Source organism: Balaenoptera ricei, chromosome 14, assembly GCF_028023285.1.
Source record: "Balaenoptera ricei isolate mBalRic1 chromosome 14, mBalRic1.hap2, whole genome shotgun sequence".
Taxonomy (NCBI): domain Eukaryota; kingdom Metazoa; phylum Chordata; class Mammalia; order Artiodactyla; family Balaenopteridae; genus Balaenoptera; species Balaenoptera ricei.
In genome coordinates, this window is record NC_082652.1 from 31,604,538 (window position 1) to 31,623,872 (window position 19,335).

The window sequence follows — 19,335 nt, forward strand, 5'->3', positions numbered from 1 at the left end:
TTTTTTGTATTTGGACACAACTAGCATCTTCATCCTTTTTTTTTTTTTTTTACTACTCTCCTTTCTAGCCACACATATTTTATGTTCAGAGACAAGTGGTTTGCCTGATCCCCAAAGCAGACCTCACGGTCCAGACTCCTACTCATGCCGTTCCTTCTGTTCACAATGTTCTCCTCCCACTCAGATATTTTATCTAGCTGAACATTTTATCCATTCTTCAAAGAATATCTCAAATGCCACACCCCTTCAAAGTCTTTTCTGCATGGATGCTCTCTGTTGGTGCTCTGATAAGATGTGCCAGTTCTGCCAGTATGACACCCTTCTTACACCGCGTTATACCTGCTTATTACCTGCCAGCATGCAAAGGGCTTTCAGTTGCTTATTTCTGCAAACCCAGCAAACCTGGCATGTGTCCCATACATGGAAAATATGCAACAGGTACATAAAAAACTGAATTTCATGGAGACAAGCATAGGATCAGCGTAGGAAGGACAATCCCAGGTTGGGAAAATTTACAAAAAGAAATATGGACTGAGGTGGCCCTTCCCAGAACGCCAAACACCTTGGTACACCCATGCTTCCGGTGTGGTGCAGGCTGGTTGTTATCTTAGCTGCTTCCTCATGAAACTTTCTGGCAGCCAATTCAGTGCTGTTCTAGATAAGCCTTATCACCTTTACTTGGGAAGATGTAAGCCAGAAACATTCAGGAGTTGGAGATACAGTGCAGCACAAGACAAAGATGGTCCCTGTCCTCATTAAATTTGTAGCTTCCTTAGGGAATCTTTTTTTTCCCCTCATGGGAACATTATCTGTGACTTTATAAAGGATAATCATTTAGAAATATTTTGACTTATCCATATTTCAAAGATTTATATCATGGATACCTGTGCCAGATCTAAAATATTCCAGAATGACAGAGATCTATAATTTCTCCAGTTCTTTTCCTAGATGTAAAGTGAGTCTGAGCAGATCATGCATATTTGTGATGTCTAATTTGATAACAACCCTAATTTCACTCATAGAATGTCTAATTACTTTCACAATGGTAATTAACAAAGATGCTTATATGGCACGTACCAAAGTCTCCTCTATTTTAGGGGACTTGCTTTTACATTTTTGTGACTTCAATCACGCAAGCAGAGGGTTGTGGATAGATACAAAACTACGAATAGAGTATATACGTGCACTTTTAAAATTAAACAATTCTCAGGAATTCCCTGGCGGTCCAGTGGTTAGGATTCCGTGCTTCCACTGCAGGGGGCACGGGGTTCCATCCCTGGTTGGGGAACTAAGATCCCGCATGCCACGCGGCCAAAAAGAAAAATTAAACAATTCTCAATGGAATGAACACATAAGTCAAAAATCTGTGAATTTCTCCAAAAATTACAAAGTTAACCTACGTTAACTAGGTGTACCTTGTCTAACAAAAGTGCCTTATTAGAATGTGATTGCTGTAGGACATATTGTATAGTCACCTGTTCTTCTCTTTTAGAGTCTTTACCCTCCCCATCCCCAAAGTTTCAATAACTACGGGTGTGGAGGCTTCAATGCCTGGGAGTCAGGGAAACCAAAAGCCTCTGCCATGTACCAAAGGCTCAGAGCTTCTCTTGGGGACTGTTCTTCCAGTTCCCTTGGGCCAGCTCGGTTCCCAGGGATCTTGACCGTGCCGGGCCCTCCCACCGGCTCCGCCGTCCCCCAAACCCCCGGGTGCAGCTGGGCGCCCCCTGGCGGTAGCGGCAGAAAGCGCCCTCCAGGTGCAGGGGTCGCCAGGGGTGGCCACATCTAGCTCGCCAGGCTGGCTGCACGTTACTGTGAGCTTCGGGGCACCCTGATGTCTCTGTAGCAGTGGTTCTCAAACTTCAGCAGGCATCAGACGATCCTGGAGGCCTGTGACAAGTGCTGGGCCCCACTCCAGAGTTTCTGATCAGTCGGTCTGGATATGTGTGGTCCCAGAATTTGCATTTAAGACAAGCTCCCAGGTGATGCTGCTGGTCTGCGGACCACACTTTGAGAAGCAAGGATTGATTGATTGATTGATTGATTGATTGATTTATTTATTTATTTATTTATTTATTTATTTATTTATTTATTTATTTATGGCTGTGTTGGGTCTTCGTTTCTGTGCGAGGGCTCTCTCTACTTGCGGCAAGTGGGGGCCACTCTTCATCGCGGTGCGCGGGCCTCTCACCACCGCGGCCTCTCTCGTTGCGGACGGAGCACAGGCTCCAGACGCGCAGGCTCAGCAACCGCAGCTCACGGGCCCAGTCGCTCCGCGGCATGTGGGATCTTCCCAGACCAGGGCTCGAACCCGTGTCCCCTGCATTGGCAGGCAGATTCTCAACCACTGCGCCACCAGGGAAGCCCGAGAAGCAAGGATTTAGACGACAGCTTGACTACAGAGGCTGGCTCTCTCCTTAAGGCTGCGGTGAGCCTGGGTGAGTCACTCAGGTTTGCTTAATCTCAGGTTCTTCATCTGCGGGGGGTGGTTTTTATTCTACCTCAGAGGGCTCTAAGGTTAAGGCAGGGGTTTCCAAATTTGCACATTAGAATCATTTGGAGGGGGGTTATTAAATTCCAAAGCCTCGGCTGCACTCCAGGCCAATTAAATCATCATTTTCAATGCAAATCAAAACCACAATGAGGTATCACCTCACACTGGTCAGAATGGCCACCATCAAAAAATCTACAAACAATAAATGCTGGAGAGGTTGTGGAGAAAAGGGAACCCTCCTACACTGTTGGTGGGAATGTAAACTGGTACAGCCATTATGGAGAACAGTATGGAGGTTCCTTAAAAAACTAGAGTTGCCATATGATCCAGCAATCCCACTCCTGGGCATAGATCCGGAGAAAACCATAATTTGAAAAGATACATGCTCCCCAATGTTCACTGCTGCACTATCAATAGCCAAGACAAGAAAGCAACCTAAGCGTCCACTGACAGATGAATGGATAAAGAAGATGTGGTACTTATATACAATGGAATATTACTCAGCCATAAAAAAGAACAAAATAACACCATTTGCAGTGACACGGATAGACCTAGAGATTGTCATACTGAGTGAAGTCAGACAGAGAAAGACAAATATCATATGATATCACCTATATGTGGAATCTAAAAAAATGGTACAAATGAACTTATTTACAAAACAGCAATAGAGTCACAGATATAGAAAACAAACTTATGGTTACCAGGGGGTAAGGCGGGGAGGGATAAATTGGGAGATTGGGATTGACATATACACACTACTATATATAAATAGATAACTAATAAGGACCTACTGTATAGCACAGGAAACACTACTCGATACTCTGTAATGACCTATATGGGAAAAGAATCTAAAAAAGAGTGGATATATGTATATGTATAACTGATTCACTTTGCTGTATACCTGAAACTAACACAACATTGTAAATCAATTATACTCCAATAAAAATTAATTTAAAAAATCATAATTTCCGGGTAAGACAGAGGCATCCGTAATTTCTTATAGCCCCCAGGCGACTCCAAAGTGCAGATGTGTTTGGGACTGAGTGATAACATCTGCCCTAGAGCAGGTTCACTGTGAGTATCCCCCCCCACCAATGGAAATTCTTAATTTTATTATGATGATAGATTTGTGGTGATCTGGACTGGAGGTGACCACAGGCAGTCAGAGGGCACAGATCCCCCTAAATGCCGGAAGAGGTGAAGCTGGGTTTCCTGGCGCAGGGAGAGGGGAGAGTGGAGGGTTGAGTGCTGTGCCAGCTCTCTGCTGGGGAAACACAGGCAGAAGCCAAGGAAACTCCGGGGTGTTCTCTGCTCCTCTTTCCTGCACACCTATTCGGGGCACTGGTGGGCAAGTCCACTCTCTCACCAGGGAGATTTGATTAACGCCCAACAGAAACTAGGAAACGGTGTCCTGACTTGCGGAGGAGAATCACACCCAGTAGAGCCGTGAGGAGCCACAGAGACAGTTTCCAAACAGTTTCCTTTTCCAGATCATCACGACTGCCAGACATAGACTTTCACGCTTGGATTTTGCTTTGGAATCACTGGGTTCTTGCAACTGTGGCCTCACCAGTGGCTGGCCTGAGGGGAGAGCCAGCAGGGGCCAGGGCCGGTCTCCTTCCCCTTCATTCTCTCCCTGGCTTGTGTCCTGAAAGGAGGAAACGAAAGGCCGGCCCAAGGACCAAGAGTGACTCACTCCAGGGGATGAGCTGGATGGTGGCGGGGGAGAAGCTGTGGACAGGCCCCAAGCACAGGGGTCTTTGGAGGAGGAAGCTCAGGGTCAATTATGCTTCCTTCAGTCTCGCCAGGCCCAGCTTCAGGAACAGATACCGAATAGGAAGGCTTGAAATGACTTTAGCTGCGTCGCCTCTTGGGGTGAGTGAGGGTATGAGGGGGAGAGGGGCAGGAAGAACAGAAGCACACGTTGAAAGCATCCTTCTTCTGTATCCCTGATCACAAACGGCTAGGTTTCCGTGGATGCTCCCGTATCACCAACTCTCTGGTTGGCACGAAGGGGGCTGGGGTAGAACGTGAAGGTCTGCTTCTGTGCTCTGTGCCTGAAGGACTCATTTTGCTAAGAAGCCCATGATCACGAAGGGTTAAGCAATTAAATGTCAGCCCTTCAACTGCGGGTACCATTGCACCATCTAATAGACACAGCCGACAAGGAGGTGGAAGGCAGGAAAAAGACAAAGGCACTGGTACAAGTTTTGGTTTGTCAAGGGGGTTTTAAGCAGACTCTTTCTTTTTCTGAAAGGAGACATCCAAAGAGACAGTGACCACAGTTCTATTAATAGCTGAGTGCGGCTTTGCTGGAGCCGCTGGTTGGCAAGAGCAAAAACACTGCTGGGAAGCACAGTGACCAAAAAGGGCCCCAGCCAAGAGCAGCTGCTAACGAGGCTTCCAAGAGAACAGATCTATTGCATCCTTTTTTTTTTTTTTAACAGAACTCTCACAGCAATGAAAACATTCACTCATTTAAATATCCTGAAAATGCGGATTGCTTTGGTCCCAGTGTGATGAAGTAAGACGGACATGCGCTGGCTTTAATCTTGCTAACTTGTGGTGTTACAGCCGGTGACGTGTATCCTCTGAGCCTCAGTGTTCTCGTGCATAATATGGGATAATGGCACTGATTTTTTTTTAAGGGAGATTGTGAAGAGTGACACAATCTATATAAAAGTTCTGCATAAGTACCTGGCTTATTGTAGGTTCCTAGCTCCTCCCTTCCAAACCTGCTTCATCTGGGCCCTGGGGCCTCCTTTGGGCAACATCCTTGAAGGCTGTTTCAAAACTGGCACAAAATCAGGAACTGCTGGAGGTCTGGAGAGTGTGAATTTGGAGGAATCACTTCATGGCACCAGCAAATCCCTCTTTCTCACCTTCAGGCTCCTGCCTAAAGTTCCCCCCACAGGGCTTCTGGTTTTCTATCTGGTCTTCCAATAGCATCTATTAATTAATGGACACATAATACTTATAATATGCACAAGGTCACATCCATATCCGTAACATTTGTTTTCATCTGCTGTAAAGAAACATGTGGCCTGAAGCCTCCTGTGGAATTCTAAGTGTCATCTTGCAGAACCCCCGAGAAATGTCTTGCTGCTTTTCTCTCTGACCGCACATGGATGACAAGGGTCCTACCCAGCTAGGTCACAGAGCATCAGCCCTTTGAAGAAACACGTTTACCCAGGCTGCTTGTTCCCCACCTTATTCAATAGACTGGCCTTGACTTTTAGCCATTCCCCAAATTTAAGTCGTCCTGCTAATAGAGGGAGATTTGTCACCATTGAGGACAATGAAAATGTGTGTCACGCAGTCTAAAGATGATTCTGAAAGAAGACATTCAGAAATCTTTTGAGCAATGACAACATTATGAGAACATATATATTATATATACATATTATATATACACACATATAATATTATATACAATATACATATATGTGTATATATATCATATATTATATATAACATATATAATATACACATACATGTGTATACATAATACATACATACACACCTATATATTATATATACATACATATATATATACATCTCCTGAGGTCCATCAGAGGGGACATTTCTTAGATATTTGACATATCTTTGAGAAGAAGATTCCGTATTTTCTCTCATTGGCAGTCTCCCCATGTATCAGGGTAACAATTTAGATCAGCAGGACTTTGCAGTCCTATAAAGTTTTTTATCTGTTGTCTCTGTGTGGGTCACAGAGCCATCCAGGCTAGACCATACGGGGGTCACCATCATTCCAGTCCTAGAATGATCTGACTACTTGCCCCTCACACTAATTCTGTGGGGCACGAACTATCCCTATTTATATCCATCATCTGAAGTGGAGAGGCTGAGGCAGACTGGGGAGCTTTGAGGGCTCCCCACCACGGCTGCAGTGTTGTGATGCCTCTGTCTGCGCTCAGGGCAGTGGCGTTCAGGCTGTCCTCCCGTCCAGACAGCCCTGAAGGCCATGATGAGCACAGCCTAGGCCCGGCACGGCTGGGGCACTGAGAGGAGAGAGGAATGAGTCTAACGCTGGTGAAGAGGCTGGTGTGGAAATAACCAACCTGACTCAGGGCAGAAGGAGGCAGCTTAGTGGTCACAGCACATCTCCCACAGCCACGCTGTCTGGGTTCAAAGCGTGGCCCCACTGATTAGCTGTGTGACCTCAGGCATGTCACTTAACCTCTCAGTGCCTCCATTTTTCAGTTGTAAGATGGGGATAATAATAACGGTTTTAGAAAGATTAACTACATTCTTGCTTGTAAAGCTCTTAGATCATGCTTGGCACCAGTAAAATTAGCAAAACGAAAACTGCTATTGGAAGGTAGAATGAAGAACGTTAAATCTAAAGGAAGAGACCCAAAGCTTCACAAGGGAGACCATGTGACAGATGAGACCAGAAAGATGAAGTGCAGGTTCCCTGGGTGGTGGAAGGGGGAGGGCACTGTGGATTGACGAAGTTGGCGGAGGGCATCTCCGGGGAGCCTGAGTGGTCCCGAGTCCCTGTTGGGGGGACGGCGGGGGGTTGGAGGGATGGGATTCTCCCGACCTCGGTAGGAGACAGTCCCTGTTGCATGATTTCCAGCTGCTTCTGACACTATCCTGGTGGACCTTCCTGGTGCTGTGTTTTAAAATAAGAGGAACAGTCTTGGGGTAGAAAGTGTGTGTTCGAAAAGTGGGGGAGCACGCAGGACATGGATTTCTGTATGACCCGCATTTGTAAAGGGCACTCGTTCCTTTTGGTGAGTGTACACGACCCCTGGAACCACCGTGCGGCTCTGTGCAGCCGAGCCAGCTGCCCTGCCAGCTGGGCTGCTAGGTGCCGCGTACACACTGGGTGCTGGGACGCGTGTGTGAGTGTACGCGTGTGGGCTGGGAGCAGTCGATCGCCCGGGTATGTGTGTCAGGCACCTCTGTTACCAGCTGTTGAGCAGACGCTGCACACCATGACAGATACACCTGTGGCTCCTTAGAGCAGGTGAGCTCAGGGACTGTGCCTTCCACATCCCCCAGGTTTCCAGGATGTGACCTCTCTGGCTTAGTTAGTTACAGACCTGGAAATGTTCTTTAAACGCCACACACACAGGCGGACATTCTTCTAGGTAGAGGGGTAACATTTTACTTTTAAGGACCACTGATAAAGAAGGTTCTCTTAAAAACTCGCATTTAGTGATGGCACAGCGTGGTGTGACAGGAGGGGCCTGGCGGGCACGCAGGAGGGCTCGGGGTTGATTCTCGCCGTGTGACCTTGTGCAGGTCACAGACTCTTTTTGGTCCTCAGCATCCTATGTGCAAAAAAAGAGGACAGTAGGCCACATGGCTATTAAGATTATTCCAGGTCTGGGAAATCGATTTCATGACTCTAGAATGAGGTTCTTTGGAAGCCATATAGCTTAGTGCTCAGGAGGGAGGTTCTGCAGTTCCAATCACAGGCTGACAGTTACTAGCTGCATGGCCTTGGGGTAGTTTCTTAACCTCTGGAAGCTTCAGTGTATTATCTGGGAAGTGGAGATAACAATAGCGCTCACATCACAGAGTCACTGTGAGGTCTGAAGACCCATCGCATCAGACAATGTCCACTGGCTGCCATCTTTGCTTCATGTCAGCATCTCTATTACTAAGAAGGGAACAGCTCACGGTGTAGAGCACCAGGTGCTCTACTGATCATAAGAGCTCACACTTGATGGTCTCTACCAGGATGAGAGAGACAATGAACTTGAGTTTCAGAAACACGAAGCTGGGCTAAATCCCTTGAGATAGTCTGAGGTGCACACTTGTCCCAGTTAATCTTTTGGGGGGAGGTAAATGGCTCCAGGGGTCAGGAGCAAAAAAGAGGAACTTAGAAAAGGCCCCGGCCTCCCTGGGTCTCAATATCCTCACCTGTCCTATAACCCTCTTCCCTAGATTATCACAGGAACTCCTAAACACAGCAAAGACTTTGAAGAATATATAGTGACACAAATAGCTGACCTACCTAATTGTTGACTGAACCTCATATAAATAGTCCTGGGTTTGGCATGTATGTGATTCAACCAGTTGAATGGATTAAAACTCCTACAAATTCACTCTTGATATTGGATTCTCCACCCAACAACATCAGAAAAAAATCTATCTTTGGTGAGGTGATGACTGTACCATCCTTTTCTAGAACAAAGACTTCTCTGCCTGTCCAGAATTTTCAGTGATAAGGGTTCTGTTTCTATTTCAAAGTAGACAGTCTGAAGCTAAAAGAGGTGAACCCAATGTCGGCTTTTGAAATATCTATTTCCTCCCGTACCCTTCATATTTATTCCCTTCTGTGGGCTAATTCTCCACTATGTCACAGTCCCCTTCAGCTCTTTCAGACTCTACCTCTTTTTACTTCCCAGCGAGTAATCCAGTGAAATCCCTAGTAGTTAACTCATCTCCTGGCTATGAGGTCAGTCCACTTCTGTAATCCAGTAGCACCTCCGCAATTTTCAAATAATGTTACCCAAATGCATATTCCTTAATCCTGAGGTTTACAGGATGAGGAAGCAATGTAGTCCACACCTTCTTGTCAGGTGTGAAGGGGGTTCTTTGGTTGGATTTTATATCAGAGAAGTGTCCAGAGCTGTCCCACGTTCTCATTGCTGGAAACCTGGTCCCAGAGAAATGGGGCAGTGGCTTAAGCCATAAACTGTTGTACTGCTCTGGTTGTAAACATACGGCAGATACTTTGAGAGGAGAAGTTCCGAGGCAGTGAATTCTGGTGTTCTGTTAGCCGACTGAATTAAACCCTACTTTACTGAAATCCCTTAATTAGTGAAAGGAATGCAGACATACTGATGTCTTGTCACTCGGTTAATCTGAGAACAGTTGTACACAGCCTGTAACCCTGCTCGCTGCATTATTTTGCCTCTTTGGTCCTCTTCTCCTAAGAGGTCCCCAGCATTTACTCACATACTTCCTTAGCCAGATAACCACAAGCCTTCAGGAGAAGGCAGAGCAAGGCCTCAGAAGATGAAGTCAGCAGACTTGGAAAGTTCAGAGAAGGGAAAAAATAATTCTGCATTCAAGATAGGACATCATTTACGGTTTTCAACAAGTTATTCAAGGATAGGATATACCCGCAGTGTGCAAAGATGGGGGAAAGCTCAATTTTCTTTTTCCTTTTGGCCATGCTGCGCGGCTTGCGGGATCTAAGTTGCCCAACCAGGGATTGAATCCGGGTCCTGGCAGTGAAAGCGCCGAGTCTTAACCACTGGACCGCCAGGGAATTCCCAGAGAACTCAATTTTCAAGTGATGTGAGCGGAGCAAAGGAGGAGAGCTCTGGCAGCTTGGAGACCATCCCATATTGCATCCGATTCTACTGCCAAGAAATTACAGGTGTCTGTGGCCCGGGAAGGTACCCGTGCGACAGGGGCTGTGATGTATCTGTCCCAGCGCACCTGCCCATCTGCCACGTCCAGGCCCCTGCCCTCTTAAGCGCTTCATGACACTAAGGCAGGTGACCACCTACATGCACCCCAGAGACATGGCAGGTAAAGTGAGAGGCGACAGAGTGAGCCAGTGAGGACCCCAGCCCAGGCCAGTAGAGGGGTGGATACACAGGAAGCCCAGACCCAGATGAAGACGAGGAGGCTCCACGGCCGGGCACTGATGACAGAGCGGCACGAGTGTCTGCAGGACGCAAGCGACAGGGCTTGACAGTGGTGACCATGAATGTGGGCACCCGACACTCACCCCCGTGGGTGCAGCTGGAGAATACTGAACAGCTGATCTGCACTCGGCTCGCACGACCTGGGGGGCCAGGAGAGCGAGTTCTGGGAAACACCTGTTATTCAGACCTGCAAACATGCTTCAATCCCAGCGATGTGAGAGACGGCCCATAAGAAAGCATCAGCTGACTCACCGCACAGAAAGAATCCTCTCCGAAGCCTAATTTAGAATTCATCCATCTCTGAGTAAAAATGACTTTGCCTTCTGTTAAAGGGACGTGATGGATTGGGCTGAATTACCCAGAACATCGTACCAAAGGGTTGACTGGGGAGGCCAGACGTAGCCTTCTCTCTGTCGTCACAAACAGAGCTGTCGTGATCCTCACTGGCACCCAGGGGACCACGTCACACACACACGGGTGACTTCCGCCTGCAGTCTGTTCTCCCCGAGTGGAAGAAACCAGGCGAAGGGGAGCAGTGAACAGAAGTTTCCCTCGTATGAGTCGTTATTTTGCACCAGCTTATCTGTTCCTTTGTAATTATTCTTCTACTTCTTCAGAAACATTCACTGAGGACTTCCTAATACTTTCTATGTGTCTGACCCTGTGGGATTCACAGATGACATACTCTAGTCTTTGCTCTCAGAGGCCTGTGGTCTGGGAGGGCAGAACGGTCCCCAAGGGTGTTTAGTTCCTTCTTGTACACGATGGTGTGTCCTCCTCTATAACTGGAGGGTGAATGTTTTGAAGGTGGGCGCTTCTCTTGTGTTTTCCTGGCCTCGCCTACAGCAGGGTAAGAGGTCACTTGAGCACCGCATCTTAACTGGCTGCAGGTGCCTCAGCAAAGTCACAGGAGTGGTGGACAAAGACTCCAAGGGGTTAAGGTGCCCAACACTGGCAACGGCAGAGAAACAGGGCCTGTGAGAAAAAGGTACGAGGCTGGTCCTGCCTCCACCCCAGGAAATTCATTAATTCACCGTGTCGACACATGCAGAATTCAGGAAAAAAGAGACAGTGGTCTGCACTTAGAACAGTCTGCTGTTCCCGACAAGGCAAAGAACATTTCTGAAACTGAGGTAAGGATGTGTGAGCAGGAGTGTGTGTGTGTGTGTGTGTGTGTGTGTGTGTGATGCGTACATGTGGGAAGAACTTTTTATCAAGTACAGGGAGTGCGGAAGCTGTGAAAGAGATCTAGTCTGGTTACCCATGTAAGCAAGTGTGAGGGAGGGGACTAGCTAGCCTTAAAAAAACGCATGCATGTACACACGCACACACGCGCTTATTTGCAGGGACACTATGAGAATCAAGGTTACAGAAGTTGGGGTTAGCATTACAGATACATTTTCTATAAGAAGCCTCATTAAGCTTTAAAATGCAGTACTTAGCGAAACAGAAACAGACTCACAGACATAGAGAACAGATTTGTGGTTGCTAAGGGGGAGGGGACTGGGGATATGAGTTGAGAGTTTGGGATTAGCAGATGCAAACTATTATACATAGACTGGATAAACAACAAGGTCCTACTGTACAGCACAGGGAACTATATTCAATATCCTGGGATAAACCATAATGGAAAAGAATATGAAAATGAATATGCATATGTATAACTGAATCACTTTGCCGTACAGAAGAAATTAACACAACATTGTAAATCAACTATACTTCAATAAAATAAAAAAATAAAAAAGGCAGTACTGAGTGTTTAATGTAAAATATTCGATAAGCCTGCAGTGAGACTGAAGAAGAAAGTTCTGTGGTTTTCTCCTTGCTTTATTCTGAGAAGATCTGTTTTCCTTTAGTCTCCTATTTTTCACAACTACCACCCAAATTAGTAGTCAGTGAAGTGTTTCCTAGTTAAACGAAGTTGTTTCACAATGGTATCTGTTTGTGTATGTCCCTTATACCACAGTTTACCTTGCAGTTAAACAGATTGGTTATCCAAATTGGATTAATGAACATTAAGTGATGGTGATGATTCTTTATTAATTTTTTGGGCGTAAAGTAACTATTTCTGGGCACAAGGGGATCTTCTTCCAGATGCAAAAATTACACATGGGGTTACACAGAACATGATGGGCTGGGCATGGATATCTTTATTAAATGATTGCAAGGGGCCACATTTCCCCCAAAGACCCCCTTCCTGCTGCCTGCCTCAGAGGCGGCATTGCTGAGCATCGGTTAAAAAGATGGAAATGTGCTCAGGAGGTAAGATTGCTTGATGTGCCAGTTGATAAACCGGTGGATTGTTATAGGCAATTTTGAGAACTTTTGAACAGAATATGTTCTCTCCAAATCTGTAGTCAGATTAGATCATTTTCAAAAGAAGGCCTATAAATTATAGACTGTGCATCTTTTACGGTCTGCATAAATTATGTACAGACAGAACCCCGCAGAATTCGTCTCATGGGTACCTAATCACGCTGCAATATTCTGCTCTAGGTCTTCTACAAAATCCGTGTATAATAGCGCAGAAGAAATAGGAGTGGATGGCTCTCTCCCAAGGAAGTGACACTCATGGCTTTGTATTGGATCACTCCCTTTACAAAATCCTGACTCTGTGCTTTCTCCCGCTGCCGGTACTCAGTGCAGACACAGTGGGTGCCCGGAGGGTCCTGAGGCCACGTGGATTACGGCACATCTGGGCTGATGATGCATCTGTTACTCAAATGGATCTCTGAGCCAACATGTGATCAACAAACTGAGCCATATTCTTCGTATAAACATGGAATTTTACAGCTCACTGGGCCAATTTCCCTTCCTGTCGGGGATGTGTGAACTAAGGCTTGGAGGTGAGAACAGGTTGGTTCCCAGCTCACTGGGTAAAGACCACCACGTCCCTCTCGTGGTCACCTGTTCACAGCCCAGTCAGTTCCGGGAGGATCTGCCTCTGGCTCCCAGGATCCCAGGATCCCCGCGCACCCGGGTCCAGCTGCCACCACTGAGCCTTGCTTCTATCTTTCTCCCCCTCTTACCTTCTTCCCAGAGAGGAGCACGCCAGCTCCTACTCCGGCTGAGCCTTCACCTGTGCTCTCGACGGCGCCCTAAAATGGCTATTTCCTCAGGCCACAGCCTTGCTCCTGTCTTCACCCGGGAAACCTGTGTTATCGGAGCGGGTGCCCTCCCAAATCTGTTGTGTGTGTTTCTGTTACATATATTCTCCTGCATCCTCATCTGTCTCTGTTCTCCAGGCTCAGAGGAAAAGATGTCGCCCCTTCTACCGCTGACTTGAAGACCTGCGTTCTGGATGCCTCCTTTCCTGCCTCCTCAGCTGTCCACTTTCTAACGGCTCAATCTCTCCCCCTCTCCTGGTCCTTTGCTTAACACGTACAATTTTCAAAGGTCTTCCACCTGTAAAATATCCTTCGATTGTAAACGCTCCTCTGCCTACAGCCTTATGTCTCTCCCTTCCTTTCTTGGCTAAGCTTCTGACAAGTTTTAACTCAGTCTACACCTCCTGATTTTCTACTCCTGCCTCGACCCTGCGGACTGCCTTCCATCCTCACCATCTGTAGGGAGTCATGCTGTTTTCTGTCACAACATCCATTTCATCCATCATCCTTCCCGATACATCCTTGACTTCCTCTTGGAGACTCACTTCATTCCCATGGGGTGGCTTGTCAATTAGGGGCCCAGGACGGCCAGGGATGAGCACGAGAACCGACCCGGGGGAGATGATGCTCCGTCCTTGTGATTTGAATCCTGAGCACAGTGAAAAAGCCCGGGAATTGTTGGCACCTGTCCTCTGAGCGCCTGCACCCTGGCCAGACTGTCTGGCTGTGGGGCCCCTCCAATCACTGGCCCTCTGGATTTGCTGCCGTCTTTCCTGTCTGTGTGCAAGTCATTCTTCAAAGCAACATTTTGAGCTCCTAATATTCTTCCAACAAATGTCCCTTTGGCTTAAATTAGCCTGAGTTGATTTCCGTTGCATACAGTCAGAGAACTCTGGGAGGTCATCCCTCTGAACCACTCAGGCAAAAGGTGACCTTCTCCTTGTTAAATCCAGTGACTCTCTCCCTGCCCTGGGACTGCTTCCTCTCTGTAGCATCGCCATCATGACCCCCTTTCCACGTCGCTCCCTCACTGCTCCTTCGGGGGCTCTGTGTTGGTCGCAAGAAGAGGCCCAGTTCCTCACGTGCACATCTGCCTCTCTACGACAAAGCCTCAGTCTCTCCCCCTTCCCCACGTTCATTCTGAACACAGCTGCAGTGTCCCTTCGTGGTCCTGTGGTTGCCTCTGTCTGGAGCACCCTGCCTTCTTTGCTGATTCAGTCCCAGTTGCTCCTCCACACTCAGGCCCATGCACCACTTTGTCTGGGAAGCATTTATTGACAAACCCTCCATCCTCAACTCCCGGTCTGATGAGGTACCTTCTTTCTGAACTACTGTAGCAGCACTCTGCAAAGCCTTAATCATAGGATTTAATCACCTTGTTTGAGTCCCCATTGCTGTGGACAGGCATACACTTAATGCCTTTGTAGCCGCGGCCTCTTGTGTGTGTACACACTGGCTGGTGTGTAGCACACGCTTGGTAACTGAGGGAGTCCCCTCCCACCTGCTCTGCAATTTTCCTCTGCCACCTTCCACCCTTCTCTTCTTTTTTTAAATTGAAGTATAGTTGATTTACAATTTGTGTTAGTTTCAGGCACAGCAAAGTGATTCGGTTATATACACACATACATATCTATATATCTCCACATATCTATATATATATTTCTATTCTTTTTCAGATTCTTTTCCCATATAGGTTATTACAGAGTATTGAGTATTGTTCCCTGTGCTATACAGTAGGTCCTTGTTGGTTATCTATCTTATATATAGTAGTGTGTTAATCCCAAACTCCTAATTTATCCCTCCCCCTTTCCCCTTTGGTGACCATAAGTTTGTTTCCTATGTCTGTGAGTCTGTTTCTGTTTTGTCAATAAGTTCATTTGTGTCATTTTTTAAGATTCCACATATAAGTGATATCATGTGATATTTGTCTTTCTTTGTCTTACTTCACTTAGTATGATCATCTCTCCCCTTTCTCTTCTTGGACCTTCAATCTCTGCTTCCAATTCTGTCTTCTCTTCAGACTCCCAGTTATGCTCCTATCTACCCTACACAGTCACACACACACACAGACACACACACAGACACACACAGACACAGACACACAGACACACACAGACACACACACACAGACACACACACAGACACACACAAACACACAGACACATGCACACACAGAGACACACACACACACAGACACCCACAAACACACACAGACACACACACGCACACACACACACACCAACCTCTATCATCACATCTTGATCCTGCTTCCCTCTAGGTGCTGCTTCATCTCTTTCCTTGGATTCAATTCTCCAAGAACAAGCTACACTAATGTCTTCACCACACATGCAGCCACTACTCCGTGGCCATTGGGGTCCTGGTTCTATGGCACGCTGCAACCTGGTAGGTACTGATGACAAAGTGAAATTATAAGGGAGCCATCACAGTGCAGGCAAACAGAGATGGAGGCGGGCGGCCGTTGAGGACCCGGCTCAGACACGTCCCTGCACCACCGAGAACTTGAACTTCCTGTGAACCACACCAAACTCAAGGACACCAGCCATTTTTAAAACAATATCTGACAGCTGCAAGCTACAAGTTTCCCTCTTGTAACTATGCAACCATTTCAGACCCCAACCAATCCTTGCTTAATCGGCACCCTCACTTCTTTCCAGCTTCGACTGTAATTCTTGATAAACAGCTCATGTAACCGTGCAGGTTTTGCTTTTATAAGCCTCCCCCATTTTGTAGTCCACAATTCAAGTCTTTCTTCAATCAGTGTCTCCCGGGCTGCAGTCCTAACAAACCCCCAGTAAACTCTTTATTTCAATCAGGTCTCTTGTTTCTGAAGTTTTGGTTAACAACACTGAACTTAGTTGTTCACAGGGAGGTCCTGGGGAATTGTGGAGAGAGCCTGGGCTTTGGAACTAGACAGACTAAGACTCAAATTCTAGCTCTACTCTGTGCCCTTTGCCAAATTACAACTGACCCTTGAACAACATGGGTTTGAACTGCGTGGGTCCCCTTATGAGCAGATTTTTTTTTTTTTTTTTTTTCACTAAATACGAGCACAACAGTACTACATGATTCGAGGTTGGCCGAGTCCACAGGTGTGGAACCTTGGATATGGAGGAACAACATGCACATACAGAGGGCTGACTACAAGTTACAAGCGGATTTTCAATTGAGCCAAGGGTCGGTGCCCTTAACCCCTGCATTGTTCAAGGGTCTACTGCATTTAACCTCGCTGAGCCTTAGTTTATTAATTTTGAAAACAGGACTCTTTGTATCTCATAGGGCAGCTGTGATAATTAAGGAAGTAAGGCTTGTTCAATCATTTAGGGGAACGCTGGGCGCAGAGCAGGTGCTCAATATACTGTGTTCCTTACCCTCCCCCGCAGTCCCATGCACCTCGCTCTCTGAAGTTTCCCTCATGTTGCTCACCTGCACCTTCTCCTACTTGTCACGGTTCTGGGTCTCGTGGTTATGCCCCATCTCTCTTGCTCTTCTTATCTGACTCCATCTCTAGCCCTTCCCCCCCACCCCGCCCCGCCCCTAGATACAGACGTCCTCCAGGGCTGTCTTCAGCCCTCTTCTCTCTCTTTCTGCCGAGGATGCCATGCTTCTGTTTCAGTGGTTATCACTTCACATCATACTTTTCTGGTTTGCTTGTCTTTCTCTTAGATTGTGCCAGGTCTTTTCATCTTGCCCTCCCCAGTCTAGCCCAAAGCCTAGCACATAGTAGATGCTCAATAAACGAAGGGAGAAGCTCACATTTCATAGTTTGTGTCTTCAGCTCATGCATCCCTCTCCCTGGAAAGCCCCACATTGTTCATTCAGAGTCTCAAACTCAGCATGCCCAAAATACATTGATGAATCATGTTACGACTTTATTAAAACTGCTCTTCTTTTCTTCCTTGGTGGGGAAGGGAAGGGATACTCATTCTTGGTTAATAGCCTTTACATCAATCCGAGTCACAATGGTAGAAATCTGGGTTCATATTCAAGCTCTTATCAGCATCCCCAAATAACACCCAAATTATGTGTCTCGCATAAATTCCAAATGCCACTGAGACAGGCTGGAACCTGGGACCCTTTACTGGAGTGCTTGTACCTGAACGAATGTCTCCTCCAGCAACAAAATACAAAGAAACTATAAGGGACTAAAAATAACTGCATATGTGCAGTTGGGGCAAATCATGAATAATAAGATACAAAAAGGCCACAAACCAACTGTCACTTCTGAGGTGCCGGGAGCAAAAGCAGGGCTGATCCCAGCACCCGGCACCACCCAGGGGGCGGGCAGACCACCTAAGCCGCTCCTCTGGCCCCACCCACCAATCCACGCCCACCCTCACCTCATTTAAGGGACCAGCTCGCCCCGCCTCAGGGAGCGAACAAGGGCACCTGTTTCTTGTTTTCTCTCCCTTGTGCAGCAGCACGACCCCCAGTAAAGCCTTGCTTGGACCCCTCGTCTGGCCTCTTATCAATTTCGACTGATTACATAGTCCAAGGACCCGGGTGGGTATCACCCCTGCCACAGTCCGAGCCCACCACGTCCCTCACCGAGTCTTGCTCTGGCCTACCCTGTCTCCATGCCCTTCTGTAACCCTTCTAAACCTTTCTCTAGCGGCCACTAGAACTGTCTCTCAACAACGTTAATTAGGACATAGGACGCACCAGCTTCATGCCTTCCGTACACCACACAAGCACACCCTCCACTCCCTGCTCCTCCTTTGCCCTCCTAGAAAGGCATTTCAGACCCCTACGGACAAGACCTCAACCAGCCTCCAGCCTCCGGGTTCACAGTACCTCCCCATCAGGGCTCCAGCCACCTGCGTCAGACCACTCGCTCCTTCCCGATCTTTCATTTACTCCCCTTTCTCTGTGTTTTCTCTCAAGTGGTTTCTGTCTCATTCCTGCCATTTAAAATCTCTTCTCCCATTTAAGTCCAGCTCCTCACTACCTCCTCCATGCAGTCCTCTGAGATTCCCTTAGGCAGACTCCGTCCCTTCACTAGGGTCACCATCACTCTGACTTACGTGTATCATAGCTGATGGTTTGAATGTTCGCTAATACCATAGTTTATGTTCTTCCAGGACAAGTGAATTATAAATACCTTTGTATTTCTTAGTGCCTTGGATACAGTAAGTGTATCATTAAGTGTTGCATACATTGTGTTGAAAAGGTGCAGAAAGCCCACTTTTGGGTTAGTTTTTGAACAAGACAAATCAGGCTCTTGGGTTGATTTTCTAACTTTTTACAGAGGGGACCTGAGATCGTTGGGCCGAGAAAACCTCAAAGGTTCACAGGGCCGCTACGGAGTCTTCTGTACTGGACGATCTGGCTTCGTGGAGGGAGGGGCTTGCAGGGGGCCCCTCTCCTGCTGCTGATGGCTCAGGACCAGTTAGGGCCTCATTTCTTGGGTGATGTGCTGGAGGAGGTGACGTGAAACACGGCAGGGCCTGGGTGGGAATCGTCACAGGCCACGGTGCAGACTTCCTTTTTTCTCCTAGTTTTGTATTAAAGTTATGGAGAGAGGCAAGGCTTGAATCAGCTACATTAATATGACCGCTGAAATGGTTGGTGGTAGATCAAAATGGAGAGGAATACTTATCGAATGAGTATAAATTCATCAAAGGTTAACGCTATAATTACCCAGGTCACAAAATGTCAATCTTAAATATTTAATTCATTAAAAAAAGATCGATGAAAGGCGATCGTGAGAGTTCAAGACAGAAAAATTTCAGCGAAGTCTTCAAAAAGAATTTGTCTCTTCCCTTTCATGTACAAATTGGAACAACTTAAAAAATTTTGTAAAAACTATTATTATTTTGTCCTGTTAGGCATTACCTATGTTATTTTTACTATTAAACAGTATTTCCCCATGTTATAAAGGGGAAAATCTTGCTTCTCTCTTGCTTCTTCCATTGATCCTGGATCTGGTGGCTTTTGTAGAAAAGCAAATGTTCTTTGTTGTATGTGACAGGTGCACTTGAAATCTTAATATACTTTCCTTGCATGTGAATTTGACAGCTAATTCTGACGAACAGTGTTCATTTTTAACTTTTTTCTTTTGTCACCCTTTTAGTGATAAACG

The 19,335-nt window shown here is 46.7% G+C and overlaps 1 protein-coding gene across 4 annotated transcripts in view; it reads right to left on the reverse strand.

Annotated features, from left to right (window-relative positions):
* PTPRM (protein tyrosine phosphatase receptor type M) overlaps positions 1-19,335 on the reverse strand; it is a 747,478-nt gene that overhangs the window by 33,853 nt on the left and 694,290 nt on the right. The gene's annotated exons all lie outside the window — the stretch shown is intronic.